At 40.3% G+C, this 19,818-nt stretch overlaps 1 protein-coding gene across 5 annotated transcripts in view; it reads left to right on the top strand.

Moving 5' to 3' along the window:
• Nucleotides 1-19,818, top strand: part of MGAT3 (beta-1,4-mannosyl-glycoprotein 4-beta-N-acetylglucosaminyltransferase) — a 106,005-nt gene that overhangs the window by 23,344 nt on the left and 62,843 nt on the right. Inside the window, exon 1 of one of the 5 annotated variants that reach the window (XM_070756131.1) lies at nucleotides 9,639-9,855. The exons of the other annotated variants lie outside the window; for them this stretch is intronic. The gene's annotated coding sequence lies outside the window, so the exon portion shown is untranslated. Of the gene's footprint in view, nucleotides 1-9,638; nucleotides 9,856-19,818 lie in introns of those variants that run through there. 5 annotated transcript variants of the gene reach the window in all.

Here is a 19,818-nt window from a genome sequence, read left to right as displayed (position 1 = left end):
ATGTCACAGAAGAGCCAACTTTGCCTACCCCTGGTATAAATGAACCAGAACTTAATTAACCAAACTCCTTTAATTGCAAGTGATTCCTTGTAATCTAATGGCCACATTCATTACATTTTCTTGACAATGTCTACAGTGACCTTTACTTTCTAGAAAAAGTAAGTAAATGAATGCCTAGAAAACTTCCTTCCCTCCTTCCTTCCTCCCTCCCTCCCTTCCTTCCTTCTCTCTCTCCCCTCTTTCTTTCTTTCTTTCTTTCTTTCTTTCTTTCTCTTCTTAATCTATTTTACAGATTTGGGATTGCTGGTGTTTTCTCACCCAGGTATTGAATATATCGAAACTTGCATAGCATTGTTGAGATCAGCCAAGGTGAATTAAGTGTTGCCATTTAGTTTATTTTTATGAATTTCAATTTTAATTAACAATGGAGGGAACAAAGTCCACCATAGTATTATTATGGAACAAAACTGATTTAGCAACCAATACTAATCACTTTCCTAGCAGTGAACTCAGGATCACAGGGACCTGGTTTTCTAGTCACACCCTCTTTCCATCCTCTTATCACATCCTTAGCATTTATTTTGCAGCATGATCTCATGTTACCTGGAACTTCCTCATGAAAGTATTTCCATTGTTATCACTTTTCCTATTTGGAAAGAACAACATTTTAGCTATCCTACCAATTCTGCCACTGTAAGGGAAGATTTATACCGGCCAAAAACCTAGGACCAGATTTGAAAATAAATAGTACAGTGGTACCTCTACTTACAAACTTAATTCATTCCATGACCAGGCCCTTAAGTAGAAAAGTTTGTAAGAAGAAGCAATTTTTCCCATAGGAATCAATGTAAAAGCAAATAATGACTGCGATTGGGGAAACCACAAGGAGGATGGAGGCCCTGTTTCCTCCCAGGAGATTCCTAGAGAGGCCCCATGGAGGCTTCTCCCCGCCTTTTCCAGCCCTGTTTCCTCCCAGGAGATTCCTAAAGAGGCCCCACGGAGGCTACTCCCTGCCTTTTCCGGTTGCAGTTTCAGAGGCTCGGGTTTCTAAGTGGAAAATGGTTCTTGAGAAGAGGCAAAAAAAATCTTGAACACCCGGTTCTTATCTAGAAAAGTTCGTAAGTAGAAGCGTTCTTAGGTAGAGGTACCACTCCTCCTTGACTTGGCAGATATGGAAATAGTAAAGCAAGAATATCATTTGCCCGAATATACATTTTCTTTTTTTATTCTAGTAATCTTGGGACAAGCAGGTCTTGCATTGCTCCAAAAACTTGCAAAACTTATTCCAGAGTTCGCAGTGAATTAAAACATAAATCATAGGTCTATTGGCATCATCTACAAATCTCTGGACAACTAGAGCAGGTGAAGAAGAGTGTAGTAGGTTCTTATTGCCAACTGAATAAGACAGTTACTTTTGATGAGCCAGTCGAGGACGGAAAGTCCATGCCTTTCCCCTTCTTGATGCCCTCTGAGACTCCTTGAGTTTCTGCAGTGAAAGCTGATGAACAGTAGATTTGGAATGATGCCTAAGACTGTCACAGGCCATGGGAACACCACGAAATTACTATCTGCATTTCTTTATTCAAGGTGATTAGCTTGCGAAGTAGAGAATCCTTTGCAGCTGGGATGCTCTTATATAATGTACATCCCCTAGTGTGGATTCTTTAAATATAAAGGAAATGTGACAGAGGCTAGTTGTTCTGCTAGTGCCATCTCTGCTTGTGGGTAAGTCAGATTTTTCTCAGATTGTATTAGGAGCAGCTGCTTGGACATCAATCATGTTTCACTGAGTCGACAGGAAGCTGGCCTACTTTAAATGCTATGGTCTCCTCTGAGTACTCTTCAGTTACGTTACGGCCTTCCCAAAAGAAAATGTCATTTTTTTTTTTTTTTAAAGACTGCATGATATAGCCTACTTTGGAGACGAGGATGATTTGAGATCAGATAATTTAGATATGCATAGGCATAAAAATATATACCTTATATACAGTGGTGGGTTGTAAATTATTTTGCCATTGGTTCGCATGCATTCCGGGCGGGTGGGTGGAGCCTCCTGTCACAGGGACTACTGGTTCTAACAACCAGTCCAAACCAGAAGCAACTCCAGGTCCCGTCAACTAGACCAGTGTTTTTCAACCAGTGTGCCGTGGCACACTAGTGTGCCGCGAGACATGGTCAGGTGTGCCGCGAAGCTCAGAGAGAGAAAGAAAACAAGAGAAAGAAAGAAAGAGAAAGAGAGAAAGAAAACAAGAGAGAAAGCAAGCAAGAGAGAGAAAGCAAGCAAGAGAGAGAGCAAGAAAGAAAGAAAGAGAGAGAAAGCAAGCAAGAGAGAAAGAGAACAAGAGAGAAAGAAAACAAGAGAAAGAAAGAAGGAAAGAGCAAGAGAGAAAGAGAACAAGAGAGAAAGAAAGCAAGAGAGAGAGCAAGCAAGAAAGAAAGAGAGAGCAAGCAAGCAAGAGAGAGAGCAAGAAAGAAAAAGCAAGAGAGAGAAAGCAAGAGAGAGAGCAAGAAAGAAAGAGAGAGAGAGAAAGAAAGCAAGAGAGAAAGAGAACAAGAGAGAGAGCAAGAAAGAAAGAAAGAAAGAGAGAGAGAGAAAGAAAGCAAGAGAGAAAGAGAACAAGAGAGAAAGAAAGCAAGAGAGAGAGCAAGAAAGAAAGCAAGAGAGAGAAAGAAAGCAAGAGAGAGAGAGGGAGGGAGGGAGGTAAGGTGGGAGAGAGAAAGACATAGAGGGAGGTAGGGACGGAAAGAGAGCAAAAAAGAGGAAAGAAGGAAAAGAGAAAAAAAGAGGAAGGGAGAGAAAGAGGGAGAGAGAAATAGAGCGAAAGGGAGGAAGAGAGAGAATTTTTTTGTCCAAGCTTTTTTTAGCCCCCCCCCTAACTGTGCCCCATGGTTTTGTAAATGTAAAAAATGTGCCGCAGCTCAAAAAAGGTTGAAAATCACTGAACTAGACAATACCACTTGGCGGGGTCTAGGAGAAGAGCCTTCTCTGTGGGGAGGCCGACCCTCTGGAATCAGCTCCCCCCAGAGATTCGCACTGCCCCAACCCTCCTCGCCTTTATGCCACCAGGCTTGTGGTCATTAGATCCCAGCCTCGGGCTACTGAATGTTTATTTATTTTATTTATTTAATTGGATTTGTATGCCGCCCCTCTCTGAGGACTCGGGGCAGCTCACAGCATATATAAAAAAAGAACAGTAATATAATCCAATTAGTACTACAATATTAAAAACAATTAGAAAGAGAAGATTAACCTAAAAATTTAACTTATTAACCAAACATTCAGCAATCATACTTATGGCATCCAGTGGTCAGGGGAAGATCTAAGAGTCCCAAGCTATGTTTGGTTGTATTGAATGAATGATTTTGATATTTAGTTTTTATCATGTTTTTAGCTAATTATCTATATTAATTGGATCCAATTGTAATTTGTATATTGTTTTATTGACATGTTGTGAGCCGCCCGGAGTCCTCGGAGAGGGGCGGCATATAAATCCAATTAATAAATAATAAATAAATAACTCACTGCTGCTTATATACCTTATAAAAATATACCTTATCAAGTGTAAGACCAAAAACCACAACAAATTTGTCAAGAATTAGGGTTCCCAAGTAGCTGCATTTTTTTTTCTAGTTAGAAGAACAGCAAATTGTTGCCTTGTGCATGCGTAAACATGTTTATGTTGTTTGTAATTTTACAATTCTATGTATATACAGAAATTTCTAAATTGTATACCCTTGTCTAATAAGTTGCAATGTATTCCTATACTTTGCTATACAGTGTTCCCTTGATTTTTGCGGGTTCGAACTTCGCAAAAAGTCTATACCACGGTTTTTCAAAAATATTAATTAAAAAATACTTTACGGGTTTTTTCCCTGTACCATGGTTTTTCCCACCCGATGACGTCATATGTCATCGCCAAACTTTCATCTGCCTTTAATAAATATTTTTAAAATAAACTTTAATAAATAAACATGGTGAGTAATAATCTAAATGGTTGCTAAGAGAATGGGAAATTATAATTTGTGGGTTTAAAGTGTTAAGGGAAGGCTTGTGATACTGTTCATAGCCAAAAATAGTGTATTTACTTCTGCATATCTACTTCGCGGAAATTCAACTTTCGCGGGCGGTCTCGGAACACATCCCCCGCGAAAATTGAGGGAACAGTGTATACCAAAAGAACCCACAAAGCACCAAGGGACAAATGCTGAGTAAAATGGCTGGTGATTGTAGAAGACATATTGACGGATGGGAGCAGCTACTTCTGATGGGATATCTATTTTTCTGCAATTATGGGACAAACAAACTCTTCATTTATTTATTTTCCTTCCTCTTTTTTGAGCAAAGCTTCAGCTGCTGAATTTCTGTTTGTCATGTAGCTGAAGTTCTGTCCTAGTACAAAATGCAGAAGGCTCAGTGGGGTGGAGAATAGCAATCCTGAAAGAAGTGGAAACAAAACTGCTCATGGAATTACAGTAGATTTTGGACTTCAGATAGATTTGAGAAAGGATTAAAACATTGGAAGCTTTTCTCTACTCCTCTACTGATCTTTGTAGGTATTTGATGTTTATAGGAATAAACAACTTGCTTTGGCTCATTTTCTTGTCTGGCTATTCTGTTGCAGAGTATGGGATACCCAACTTAAGACTCTTCATCAGTGCTGGACTTTTGTCCTGACCAGTGAGTATGATAGCTCAGTGTTTCCCAACCTTGGCAACTTGAAGATATCTGGACTTCAACTCCCAGAATTCCCCAGCCAGCGAACGTTGGCTGGGGAATTCTGGGAGTTGAAGTCCAGATATCTTCAAGTTGCCAAGGTTGGGAAACACTGTGATAGCTAATTGGAAGTTGAAGACCAAAAATATATTAGAGAAACATCTTTCAGCTGTGGCGAGGGGGGCATTTGCCCAGGTTCGCCTGGTGCACCAGTTGCGGCCCTATCTGGACCGGGACTCACTGCTCACAGTCACTCATGCCCTCATCACCTCGAGGTTCGACTACTGTAATGCTCTCTACATGGGGCTACCTTTGAAAAGTGTTCAGAAACTTCAGATCATGCAGAATGCAGCTGCGAGAGCAATCATAGGCTTTCCAAGATATGCCCATGTCACACCAACACTCCGCAGTCTGCATTGGTTGCCGATCAATTTCCGGGCACAATTCAAAGTGTTGGTTATGACCTATAAAGCCCTTCATGGTATTGGACCAGAATACCTCCGGGACCGCCTTCTGCCGCACGAATCCCAGCGACCGGTTAGGTCCCACAGAGTTGGCCTTCTCCGGGTCCCATCGACTAAACAATGTCGTTTAGCGGGACCCAGGAGAAGAGCCTTCTCTGTGGCGGCCCCGACCCTCTGGAACCAGCTCCCCCCGGAGATTAGAACTGCCCCCACCCTCCTTGCCTTTCGTAAAGTTCTTAAGACCCATCTCTGCCGTCAGGCATGGGGGAATTGACACATCTCCCCCGGGCTTATACAGTTTATACGTGGAATGTTTGTTTGTGTGTTTGCTTTTAATAATGGGGTTTTTAGTGTTTTTTAAATCATTAGATTTGTTTTTTACATTGTTCTTGTTATTGTTGTGAGCCGCCCCGAGTCTACGGAGAGAGGCGGCATACAAATCTAATAAATAATAATAATAATAATAATAATAATAATAATAATAATAATAATAATATGGAAGGCATCCAAGTTGGCATTTGTCTGATGGGCATACCATACTCATCTGGGAAACAGCAACATATTTTTGATCCTAAAGTTACCTCTCTCGCATTGTTGTAGTTATCCAAGGGTTGTATTTTTTATATTTCAAAATATAATCTTGAGTAAATAATGAGCATGGACATAAGTTAATAGCAACATCTTTCAGTTCTCTGAAGCGGAACATTAAGTGCTCAATAGACTTTTGGTGTTACACTTCCTGGAGAATAGTATGCATTACATTTAAAGTAGGGATCCTCCAACCTTGGCAACTTTAAGATTTGTGGACTTCAACTTCCAGAATTCCTCATTTGGAGGAATTGAATTGAATTGGAGAAATCAGGTTGGAGACCCCTGATTTAAAGTATTTCTTCAGCTTTCTTTCCAATCTTATGTTGGATTATATATAATCAGAGGCTGAAGAGAGATCTGTGTAGGGTTGACTAGAATGAGACCAAGCTAAACACCGGTAAGCTCCAAGCACCTCAAATAGTTTCCATCCAAATCAAAGGGAGCAGCAATTGCTAATGAATGCTTACTCCACAACTTCAACCACAACAATTTCAACCACAACAATACAAGAGCACACAACAGATTTAAACTTAATATTAACCGCTCCACAACCATAACAACACAAGACCACACAACAGATTTAAACTTAATATTAACCGCTCCAAACTTGACTGTAAAAAATATGACTTCAGCAACCGAGTTGTCGAAGCGTGGGACTCATTACCGGACTCAGTAGTGTCATCCCCAAACCCCCAACACTTTACCCTTAGATTATCTACGGTTGACCTATCCAGATTCCTAAGAGGTCAGTAAGGGGCGAGTACAAGTGCACTAGAGTGCCTTCCGTCTCCTGTCCTATTGCTCTCCTATATCTCCTATACCTTTCTTCTATTCCTATATCTCTTCTTCTGTTCTTTCATTGATATGTTCTATTACTATACCTTCTTTTCTATTATTTCTTAGATATGTTTTACTATGAGTATCTCCTCTATAACCTTCATCATGTATTTTACTATGTGTATATAGATATATACTCACTAAAACCCTCATTGTGTATTGGACAAAATAAATAAATAAATAATAAATAAATAAATACCAAGATTTGAGGCTGGATTGTTTATTATTTATTTATTTATTTATTAATTATTTAGATTTGTATGCCGCCCCTCTCCACAGACTCGGGGCGGCTCACAGCAAAACAAAACAATTCATGACAAATCTAAATTATAATTTAAAACATTTTAAAAACCCCATTTACTGAACAAACATACCTACAAACATACCATGCATAAATTGTATATGCCCGGGGGAGATGTCTCAGTTCCCCCATGCCTGACAACAAAGGTGGGTTTTAAGGAGCTTACGAAAGGCAAGGAGAGTAGGGGCAGTCCTAATCTCTGGGGGGAGCTGGTTCCAGAGAGTCGGGGCCGCCACAGAGAAGGCTCTCCCCCTGGGGCCCGCCAACCGACATTGTTTAGTTGACGGGACCCGGAGAAGGCCCACTCTGTGGGACCTAATCGGTCGCTGGGATTCGTGTGGCAGAAGGTGGTCTCGGAGATATTCTGGTCCAATGCCATGAAGGGCTTTAAAGGTCATAACCAACTCTAAAGTAAGGGGGGGGTTGTACATTCTTGCAGTGGTGACCCAGCTAGCATATAAACACTGTTTGAGAAAGAGGTGCAGCCTATGAGAGCTTAACAGAGCTGTAGTAAAACCACAGTGGAGGATTGTTGAGAAAGCTAAAGGTGAGGTGCTATCTGTGAGTTAGATCAAATCACTAAAGAGAGTCGGTTTTCCTTCACAATATATCTTCTGTATTTGTACATTTCATAGTAGGAACTGCACAATGTTCTTCAGTTCTACATTATTTCTTATGTCTGTAGGGAAAGGTAAGCACAAAAACAGCAACAAAAGTATCTTGACGTGTATGTTTGGGAATAATGTTAGCAGGGATCTGGCTGTGGGATCCTATCCCAGCTGCTTTGAAGCCACTTAATTTTAAAGCAGAGGGGTTTTTCCCTTCGATCACGTGCCCCTACTGTAAAGCCTTCCGAGAGGGGCGGCATACAAATCCAATTAATAAAATAAAATAAATGAATAAAATAATAAAGTCTTAAGCATAAAACGTATCAGGAAAGACTTAATGAACTCAATCTGCATAGTCTAGAGGACAGAAGGAAAAGGGGGGACATGATCGAAACATTTAAATATGTTAAAGGGTTAAATAAGGTCCAGGAGGGAAGTGTTTTTAATAGGAAAGTGAACACAAGAACAAGGGGACACAATCTGAAGTTAGTTGGGGGAAAGATCAAGAGCAGCGTGAGAAAATATTATTTTACTGAAAGAGTAGTAGATCCTTGGAACAAACTCCCAGCAGACGTGGTTGGTAAATCCACAGTAACTGAATTTAAACATGCCTGGGATAAACATATATCCATCCTAAGATAAAATACAGAAAATAGTATAAGGGCAGACTAGATGGACCATGAGGTCTTTTTCTGCCGTCAGATTTCTATGTTTCTAGTATAGTAACTCCATAGGTGCATAACTATTAATATAGCCATGCCTCCCTTGGAGAAATCCCTACCAAGCAGACTCCCTTGGTGCCCATTTTGCAACCCCTTCTCTCTGAAGTTCTTTATCTCCCCAGGCATTTGACTATTTATAACTTAGAATATCTGTAACTCTTTATGTGACTGTCAGTTTGGTATTGATTATAGCCCAAAATTATGCTACGGAGTTCTTTTTTTAAAATATATATTTTTTATTGGTTTTGCACATAAAGTTACATAAACAAAACATAAAACAGTGCATAGTGCATGTGCCCATCACCCGACTGACAATACCACCAACACCAATTGCGGGGGTTTCAAATATTTGCTAGTTTATATTTTTTTATTTCCTTAGCTCTACCTTGCATTTGTTATTATTAAAAGAGTGACTGGAGTTTATTTTTCACATTTTCGTCGCAGATTCTACTCAGCATATAACCTTTCACCTTATTCCATCGTGCCATCAGCTTCTCCAATTTATTTTCATCAAAGTTATTTAATCTTATTTCCATGATTTCAAAATGAATGTGATCCACCATGTACCAATACCGGTTCTGTATTGCCCATTTTATAGACTCTTTCCAACCCAATACCACTACCGCTTGAGCGTTTTCCAGTGCTGCAGTTTTTATTTCTTTAAAATCTCTTAATTCTCTTTGTTTAATTAGTATCGCTCTTTCTTTTGTAATTATCCAGTTAATATTTAACATTTTATTTATTTCATTCTGCACTTCCTTCCAAAATTTCTGAACTTCAACACACTCCCAGAACATATGCATGAAGATGCCTTTCTTTTGGCAACCATGCCAACAATTACCTTTCCCTTTCCCCTGGAAGTGTGCAAGTTGTGCTGGTGTATAATACCATTTATGTAAAAATGTTCTTGTCATCTCTTTAACTCTTGTATTCTTAATCTTATATATATTTTCTACTATTTCTTTCATTTCACTTTCGTCTATTTGTAAATCATCTTGCCAGCATCTTGTCAAGCCTTTTATTAATCCCGCTTGCGATAACATTCTATATATATTACTAGCTTGTGCTTTTGTATCATTAATCTTTTCTTTTAATATTTTCTCTAAGCAATTTTCTTCTCTCAAGAAAGCTTCTTTATTCTCACTTTTATTTAAATATTTACATATTGCATTGATCTGCAGCCATGCTACGGAGTTCTTGTTAGCATTTAAAGCCCCCCTCTTTTTTTCCTTTGGTCTTCATTATTAAAGGCTAGTTTTAGAAATAAATAGATAGTAGTGGTTTCTGACCTATGGCCTATGATGCAAGGCAATAAAAATGTCCTGTTCCTTTAAGACTGATACTTCTGAAACAACCTACTTTGTGGGGGAAAGTCTAATTGATGATTACGTTGATGATTATGCTGTGTGTCTGCACTTGGAGTGGGTTCACACAAGACATTAAGTCATAACCAAAAGTACCACTGTATGATTCAGCATAATGAATCATTATTATGATTGAATGAATGAACCCCCCCAATACATACTGAATTCAGCAAGATTTACTCTAAGATAAGTATATATAGAATTGCAGCCTAAATTTATGAAGATGCACATGATGTTATAAGACAATGGTCAAAGTAAGTGATCTCCTATTCTTGTCTCTGTACTAGGAAATACTTGTATTGATGAATTTCAGATTATAGTGAAGCGGTGAAGTAATAATGTGATGGATGGCTTGTACTCTGAATGGGTAGATCTCTTGATTCTAATCATTGGCCATGTTCTTACGATCATTAGCTACAAAGATGCTCAATGAAACTATGGTTTATTCAATATGATGCAGAAGCTTAACCTTACTATACTGACTGTGTTTGCATATTATGCTGTAATTAGTAGGCTAGCTCATAGTTGACTGTATTGTTTTAACCAGGCATTCATTAGGGATTGCTCACTATCTCTGCACTTTGGTTAAATACAGGATAGTTTTGAGAATTAAATTATGAAATTTAGGAATTTATTTTCCATAATTCATTAGGACAAGGCAGACATAAAATGTGGCATTAAATATAATGATGGAATCAGAAGTTATTGAGCTATATAAACACCTTTTAATAGATATTATGGGAGAAAGGCCTGCTACTAAGCAGAGCAAGTAGGAATTTGTGAGATAGATCAAAAGCCTGAAGACATTTGTTAGGTTTATGTACCTCTAATGCCTCATTTTTCTTGGGGGATAGTACAGATACTGAAGACATTTATTATAAAATTAACTCAACTCCTTAATGCAATGTTTCTCAATTATTTTCTGTTACAACCCCCCTAGGAAGAGGTAAACATTTTGCGCTTCCCCTAACTCTCCACCGGGACGATTGTTTGCAATATTTAGCATGTTTTTGCTGAAAAAACTCAAAGGGCTTATCAGCGTGATTGGGGTATAATGTGTTTAAATAATGCCTTAATTTATTTGGCTTCTGTTGTGGTTAGCTCTAGCCCAGCTCCTGCCCCAAGGACTGTGGATGTGGGGGAGACATCCACATGCTGCAGGCCTGTTTTGCCCCCCCCCCATGGAATCTGCTGATGAAGGCTCCTCTGACCAAGAAGACATGAGTGACAGGGAGGAGGAGTGTGTGGCAGACAGCTCAGAAGGAGATCAATTATCTAGCTCCTCCTTGGATTCAGAACAAGAGTTAATGATACAGCCACGCATGCGGAGAGTGATGCATAGGCAACAACTGAGAGATTATTATCAAAGAAAATGAGGCCACCTGTGGTTGGGTGGGGCTGTGGTAATTAGTGAGGCTGCTATAAATAGCAGCCTGTGGGTTTGGCCATTGAGGAGGATTATCTGATGGTTGTGTTTCGTGCCTGCTTTGCTGCGTTTGACTTTTTGTGTGCTGATTTCCCCCCGCTTTGAAACTAAACCAGGGCAAAGTGTATTTCACTTTGTGAAAGAAGAAGGACTGAATTGCCTCACAGTTGCAAGCTAAGTATCATAGAACTGATAAGGGACTTGCACCAATTACCAGTTTGTTTGGAGACGAGTGCTCTTTGCTATACAAAAAGAGGCCTTAGTTTAAGTGAATTTTCATTATAAAGAACATTGTTTTGAATTTTCAAATGTGTGTGTGTCTGAAATTTGTACCTGTGAATTTTCAGGAGGAGTCTACCAGAGAGCCCGACAGAACAGCTTCATGCTGTCCATTGCCAACATTTTTAGGCACGGTAAACATACCGGTCTTTTCTCGTCTCTCACCATAGTCACACTGAATCTAAGCTCTACGTACGCTTCATCAAATTTCTTCATCTTAGCTTCCGGGAGACTTAACGTTTGTCTCATTATCTCCATCTCTTATCTCCATCTCTCTCGTCTCCTTTCTTTTCATCCCTGTTCAATATTTTTCCATGGTGTCACTTAAGAGTTTGTTATCTGTAGTTCATATCTCCTGCTCTGTGCTGTATGCTATTGTTCGATGCAAAACCCTCCTACTCCCTCTGGCAAAATAAGCACATTTCCCCGGGGTCACGCACCCACCCTGGCATCGTGCCGGCCCCACCATGGGGTCCCGCCCCACTATTTGAGAAACGCTGCCTTAATGGAATTGTCAATAGATGCAGATGACATTCATCACAGAAAAGGGAAAATTGTTGCACAATAATTACACGATATATTTTGGATCCTATCTGGAAGCATTTTAGTACTACAGTGATCCCTCTATTATCGCGAGGGTTCCGTTCCAAGACCCCTCGCGATAATCGATTTTTCGCGATGTAGGGTTGCGGAAGTAAAAACACCATCTGCGCATGCGTGCCCTTTTTTTCTATGGCCGCGCATGTGTAGATGGTGGAGTTTGCGTTCCCCGCCGCCCACGCAAAGGGGAAACCCCGATTCGGCTCCTCGCTGCTGCTGCGCTACCGAGCAGATCAGCTGCTGGGCGGCCGAAGGAACCTTCCCTGGGTCTTCCCCCTCTTGCTGGTGGGCGGGGCGAGCGGCGGGCATCAGCGAGGAGCCGGGGTTTCCCCTTTGCGTGGGCGGCCGGGAAGACCCAGGTTGGGGGTTCGGGGGGGGTGCTGGGAAGCCCCCCAGGCCGGCTGCGACCTTTTAAAACAGCCGCGCCGCTTCCCAGCTGACTCCCGAAGCCAAACGCGGAAGTGGTTTTTTAAAAAATTAATATTTTTTTTAAAATCGCGATATAGCGTTTTGCGAAGATTCAGATCGCGAAACTCGAGGGATCACTGTACTTTCAGCTCTGCTAGGGATTCAACGGCTAGCATTAAGTTTTAATCTCCTATCCCTTCATGAGTTGAACATGCCTTACAACAAGAGCACATTCATTTTAAAAATCCATGAAGTTCTGCTGTGCATATCAGGGCCATCTCTTCATGGGTTCCTCCTGTATTTTTAATAGCTCTCCAGCATGAAAATTCAGAGCAGCTGAAACATTGCCTTAATGTTCCAAATAACAAATAAATTTAAAGCGTTTAATGAAAATGTTCTGTTGTGACTTAACATAGAGGATCCTAGATTCAGTTTTACTTTTTAAGCATCTTTTTGTGCTACAAGGAGATTACTTGAAGGACTAGGAAGATTATTTTTTAAATATTTTTTATTTAGTGACAATGGAAATGTTTCTCCTGTTAATCAGAGCCTACAGAAAGCCCTCCAAAAATGGGTATACCTTTCTGCATGATTTCCTACATGATTTACTGAGCCAGAAGTCCCCAAACTTGGCAAATTTATGACTTCTGGACTTCAACTCCCAGAATTCTCCAGCCAACTATGCAGGCTGGAGAATTCTGGGAGTTGAAGTCCACAAGTCTTAAAGTTGCCAAGTTTGGCGACCTCTGATTTTTTATTCTCTCTCTGAATTAATGGCCTGACCTTGATGCTTTCTGGCCAGAAATTATACTCGGAACAGAGACTCATTTGGAAATGTAATTAGCGGAACAAAAGTAATTGTTTCTTTTAATCTCAAGAGTGATGTAAAAATTATGACAATGATCTCCAATGGTGATTCAGAAAACCAGAATAAATAATTATGAGAAGTCTAGGAAACACTGGCCTCTCAACTAATTAAAATAATTGTTTCCATCTTACCTTTTTCTCTGAATAGCCATTCAAAACAATAGCTATGGAATAAAGATTAAAAATTTTAAAGTAGGAATTGGAACACAACAGAATCATATTTTTAGTTTTGTTCAGTTGGGCCCTTCAATTTCATTATTAAAAACACAAGATGAAGTAGTAAATCTGAAGTTAACCATATCTACCTTAGATTGCAGATCAAGTAACAAAATGGAAAGGGTTTTTTTCCATCCCAGGAAGTCTTCATGTATAGCAAAATAACTACACAAAGAGCCTAGCCTTTTGCCTGGAATGTTCACTTCCTGTATGGATACACATGTGTGGGGATTTTTAAATGAAGAATAATTTGATTGTGAGTTCCTCATTGCAATCCATGCCCATGTAGTCAAGAAATACTAGACTTCAATTCTTTGTGGAAAACAGCCATAATTTGAATTATGTATCTGAACAACTGTTTTTATCTTTATGGCCTTTTAAAAATACAGTACTTGTATGTCATGTTAGCACTGATCAAAGACATTTGGATTTTTAGCCTCGGTGGAAGCTATGCTATTCTTGGTTCAATATTTCTTGATCAGATTTATATGGCTACCCATCTCACAGAATATGATTCTGTATGTGATGTACATTAAAAATACTTATATTAAATAAATTTTAGTAAGGAGCCTGCAATATAAATCTGATATCCGATGTGTCTTTTTAGTGTAGATCTTGTAATATTTTTATGGCAATTGTTATGATTTCAGCTATGTTTAGAGAACAAACAAGCATATCCAACACGCAAGTCCTTTTTAGGGTAAGTAACATTTGCTAAGCAGAAACACACATAGAGAAAAAAAAGTAAACAAAATGAAGATAAAAATTTCTTAAAGCAGGAAATCTAAATCTGGTTTACCCCAGCATCATTCATCATACTTCTTCATATCTTCCTATCCTTACAATCATTACTTGCACCATTTCCATATACAACTTCATACATAGAAACATAGAAGTCTGACAGCAGAAAAAGACCTCATGGTCCATCTAGTCTGCCCTTATACTATTTTCTGTATTTTATCTTAGGATGGATATATGTTTATCCCAGGCATGTTTAAATTCAGTTACTGTGGATTTATCTACCACGTCTGCTGGAAGTTTGTTCCAAGGATCTACTACTCTTTCAGTAAAATAATATTTTCTCATGTTGCTTTTGATCTTTCCCCCCAGTAACTTCAGATTGTGTCCCCTTGTTCTTGTGTTCACTTTCCTATTAAAAACACTTCCCTCCTGGACCTTATTTAACCCTTTAATATATTTAAATGTTTCGATCATGTCCCCCCTTTTCCTTCTGTCCTCCAGACTATACAGATTGAGTTCATTAAGTCTTTCCTGATACGTTTTATGCTTAAGACCTTCCACCATTCTTGTAGCCCGTCTTTGGACCCGTTCAATTTTGTCAATATCTTTTTGTAGGTGAGGTCTCCAGAACTGAACACAGTATTCCAAATGTGGTCTCACCAGCATTCTATATAGCGGGATCATAATCTCCCTCTTCCTGCTTGTTATACCTCTAGCTATGCAGCCAAGCATCCTACTTGCTTTCCCTACCGCCTGACTGCACTGTTCACCCATTTTGAGACTGTCAGAAATCACTACCCCTAAATCCTTTTCTTCTGAAGTATTTGCTAACACAGAACTGCCAATACAATACTCAGATTGAGGATTCCTTTTCTCCAAGTGTATTATTTTACATTTGGAAACATTAAACTGCAGTTTCCATTGCTTTGACCATTTATCTAGTAAAGCTAAATCATTTACCATATTACAGACGCCTCCAGGAATATCAACCCTATTGCACCCTTTAGAGTCATCGGCAAATAGGCAAACCTTCCCTACCAAACCTTCCCCTATGTCACTCACAAACATATTAAAAAGAATAGGACCCAGAACAGACCCTTGTGGCACACCGCTTGTAACCTGACTCTGCTCAGAATACTCGCCGTTAACAATAACTCTCTGATGTCTACGCTTCAGCCAGCTGCAAATCCATTGAACATTATTATTGGTTCTTTAAATTTGGCTTTTTGATGAGATCATAAGTTCCTTCTCACCATGGGTTTTTAGGCTTTCCTTTCTCCTCAGCCATTCTTCCAGCATATATTTTCTTTTATGATTTCATCTGTTTTTATTATTTAAATTATCAAGCCCTCCAGTGGTGGGTTGCTCCTGGTTCAGCCCAGTTCTGAGAACTGGTAGCACCGGTGGAGGGAGGCTCCGCCCACCTGCCCGGGATGCTTCTGCACATGTGCGAACCAGTAGTAATGAGTTTTAGAACCCACTACTGTAGCCATCTCAATCAATGCATTTTGTTCTGCTCACTCACCTTTGCATTCAAACCATTCAGTATCCACGGATCCATGACTCACTCTTTTCTTGTTTCATCACAAATATTTCTTAAGCATTCCCACTGCATCTGGATGTAAGAGCAATCTATCGCCCCACTGATCATTAGTTTAGTTTATTAATATTGCATATGGTACAATGGAATTAAATGCCGTCTTCAGTGCACATTATAACTATAAAAATAAAAACCCAAACATACATCCTTTACCTTCTGTATTACTGAAATTGAAAACCCAATACTGCACAATACTGTAGAATTCAGTATGATTATTGCCCTAGATCAGTGGTCCCCAACGTTTTTTCCACCAGGGACCAGTTTCAGCAAGACAATTTTTCTATGGCCCGGTGGGGGCGGAAAGGGGTGTGGTTGGGGGCGGGATTAAGCATGGGGGTGCTGGTCCTCCCCGCCCCTCTTTCCCGCCGTCGCCCTGTGGCCGGCAGAACCTGCCTCCCAAGCCCTCTTGCCCAGCGGGGGCTAAGCGCTGGAGACAGGGGGTCAGGCTGGCCCTCCTGCCTCCCCCCAACCAAAAACGCAAAAGTGCCCCGCCGCAGAAGCCAAAAGAGGCTTGAGCCTCTCGGTCCTTCCCGCCCCTCTGTCCCGTCCATCGTCCTGTGGCCGGCAGAACCTGCCTCCCGAGGCCTCTTGCCCGGCGGGAGGCGAAGCGCTGGAGGGAGGGGATGGCGGCATGAGGGCCGGCAGCTGCTGACTCCATGGACCGGTGCAACATGCCCCGCGGCCCGGTACTGGTCCGCGGCCCGGTGGTTGGGGACCCCTGCCCTAGATCACTGAAGGCAAACCTTTGTGGTTCGCGTGCCCAAAGGGGTGTATGCAGTAAAGGGCAGCCAATTTTTTTACTGCCACACTGTGGGTGTGGCTTATTTTGTGGGTGTGGCTTGATGGTCACATGACTGGGTAGGTTTGCTGGCCATGTGACCAGGTGGGAGTGGTCACATGGCTGGCAAGTCACTCCTACCCAGAGTGGAATGATCATCATTGTTCAAGTGAACTGTTAAGTCCTCGGCGTACAACCTCCCCAGTGTCGCTCTCTGGGGTGACAATTTGCTTTGGGTTTCCTGCACTCTCCCTCCTGGGTCACTCCCTGCCTCAGGCTAGGTAGGTAGACGAATGGGTGCCAATCAGTGTTGAGAAAAGATGGAGGAGGAAATGGGCCCCCTGCAACTCCTGCCAGTGCTGGTCTCCCTGCCGCTTTCCGAGGAGGAGGAGGATGGGAGGGTGGGGTGGTCATAGAAACATAGAAACATAGAAGACTGATGGCAGAAAAAGACCTCATGGTCCATCTAGTCTGCCCTTATACTATTTTTTGTATTTTATCTTAGGATGGATCTATGTTTATCCCAGGCATGTTTAAATTCAGTTACTGTGGATTTACCAACCACATCTGCTGGAAGTTTGTTCCAAGCATCTACTACTCTTTCAGTAAAATAATATTTTCTCATGTTACTTTTGATCTTTCCCCCAACTAACTTCAGATTGTGTCCCCTTGTTCTTGTGTTCACTTTCCTACTAAAAACACTTCCCTCCTGGACCTTATTTAACCCTTTAACATATTTAAATGTTTCGATCATGTCCCCCCCTTTTCCTTCCGTCCTCCAGACTATACAGATTGAGTTCATGAAGTCTTTCCTGATACGTTTTATGCTTAAGACCTTCCACCATTCTTGTAGCCCGTCTTTGGACCCGTTCAATTTTGTCCATATCTTTTTGTAGGTGAGCTGGAGCTGGGCACACAGCTTCACATATGTTGTCAGCCACCCCGAGGATTGCACTCTGGAGGATTCAGGAAGTTTCCTTGAACCCTCTGGAGTGCAAAAAAACATCACAACAGCAAACCGGAAGAGCGCTTTCCTGCACTTTTTTTTTTTTTTTGCCTCCGGGGCTTCAGGGAAGCTTCCCTGAAGCGTCCAGAGGGTGAAACAGCCTTTCCCAAAGCTGAAAATCAGCTGGTGTGCTAGAGCTGAAACATGGCAAAATCTCACACACTCTGTGATATGGCTCCGCATGCCACCTGCCCGAACCGGACAGGGGGGGATGTAGTGGAGTAGCGAAAATGGAGCTCCACCCCAGAGCACCCAATTTTCACTGAAAGATATTGAAAGAAAATGCAGGGCGCTCTGCATAAGCCACACCCGCAGTGTGGTAGTAAAAATTTTGGTAGCCCTTCACTGCATAGGTCCTAGATGTAAGTTGTTTTTCAGCCTAGAATGAAAATTGTTTTTCATTCAAGTTAATTTGACTGATCCCATTGCGTCCAACAATTTTCCTGTCATCCATACGTTGATTTTTATACTATAAAACTGGCAGAAACATGTTTTTATACGCAACCATTTTTGCTCCTCTGACATTCATTCCTTGAAACAGACTACATACTACTATATTTCCATGCATATTGTCGTGCCCTATAATTTCTCCATCAATTTCCCATCTTCAGTAGTAATTTCAGGAAGCATCCCATTTATTCTCATCCATGCTTTTATTATAAGGAGCTATTCTTGCAACCCCATAGTCATACAAAGCATTCTGTAATTCATGCCTATCATACACTTTCCCCAAGCCAATAAATTATAAACTTTTCCATTTGTTCTTAATCAAAATTTTAATAAATACCATCTCAGACACATTTAACAAGCTCACTCATAGAATACTTAATATTCTAAATAAATAGTATATTCATAAAACAGTTTGTTGAAGCGGCAAAGTGCACATTCTTATATTCACACTAATTCTACACTGCCTCTCTTCATTCTTTACAATGAATGTAATTCAGGATTGCATTCTCACTACATCTGTAAGATCCTAGACTGATTTAGATTCAGTAGAAAATTATTTTAAATTGGCAAAGACAATGCGAATAGAACAACGGGGTTATTCCTTGTCACATCTGGAATGTCACATCTTTTCTCTAATAAATGCAAAGCAATTAATAAACATTCACTAAAGAAACAATTAATAAAAATACCTTACATTTTGGTCCAGTTTAGGTGAACCAGTCTCACAAGGAAAAGAAGTTACACGTCTGTAATTCTATAAAATAGATAACAGGGATCTGTGAAATGATATTGCTAACTTGAAGAGTATCAAGGTATGAAATAGAGGGATATTACTGTGAGTTAAGGCTCCATTAGTGAAATAAAAACAATGGATGCTGAGTAGGTAAGAATAAAAATGTTAACTTGTTGCAGTGTAACAGGCTATTTAGTGATAATTTATTTTGGTCCCTAGAAAAGTTTCCATATTGAATCCTTTCAGTTTTGTTCCCGTAATCAATATATTTTTGCTTTTCTTAAAAAACACTAATTATGAAACACATGGATTGCTTGAGAAAACCAGTAAGTAAGTACAGTAGTTAATAGCTGTAATTTTACATAGAAACATAGAAACATATAAGACTGATGGCAGAAAAAGACCTCATGGTCCATCTAGTCTGCCCTTATACTATTTCCTGTATTTTATCTTACAATGGATATAGGTTTATCCCAGGCATGTTTAAATTCAGTTACTGTGGATTTACCAACCACGTCTGCTGGAAGTTTGTTCCAAGGATCTACTACTCTTTCAGTAAAATAATATTTTCTCACGTTGCTTTTGATCTTTCCCTCAACTAACTTCAGATTGTGTCCCCTTGTTCTTGTGTTCAGTTTCCTATTAAAAACACTTCCCTCCTGGACCTTATTTAACCCTTTAACATATTTAAATGTTTCGATCATGTCCCCCCTTTCCCTTCTGTCCTCCAGACTATACAGATTGAGTTCATTAAGTCTTTCCTGATACGTTTTATGCTTAAGACCTTCCACCATTCTTGTAGCCCATCTTTGGACCCGTTCAATTTTGTCAATATCTTTTTGCAGGTGAGTTCTCCAGAACTGAACACAGTATTCCAAATGTGGCCTCACCAGCGCTCTATATAAGTGGATCACAATCTCCCTCTTCCTGCTTGTTATACCTCTAGCTATGCAGCCAAGCATCCTACTTGCTTTTCCTACCACCCGACCACACTGCTCACCCATTTTGTGACTGTCAGAAATCACTACCCCTAAATCCTTCTCTTCTGAAGTTTTTGCTAACACAGAACTGCCAATACAATACAGTGGTACCTCGAGATACGAGTTTAATTCG

This window comes from Erythrolamprus reginae, chromosome 6 (assembly GCF_031021105.1).
Source record: "Erythrolamprus reginae isolate rEryReg1 chromosome 6, rEryReg1.hap1, whole genome shotgun sequence".
NCBI lineage: Eukaryota > Metazoa > Chordata > Lepidosauria > Squamata > Dipsadidae > Erythrolamprus > Erythrolamprus reginae.
This window is presented reverse-complemented; position numbering and strand designations above follow the sequence as displayed.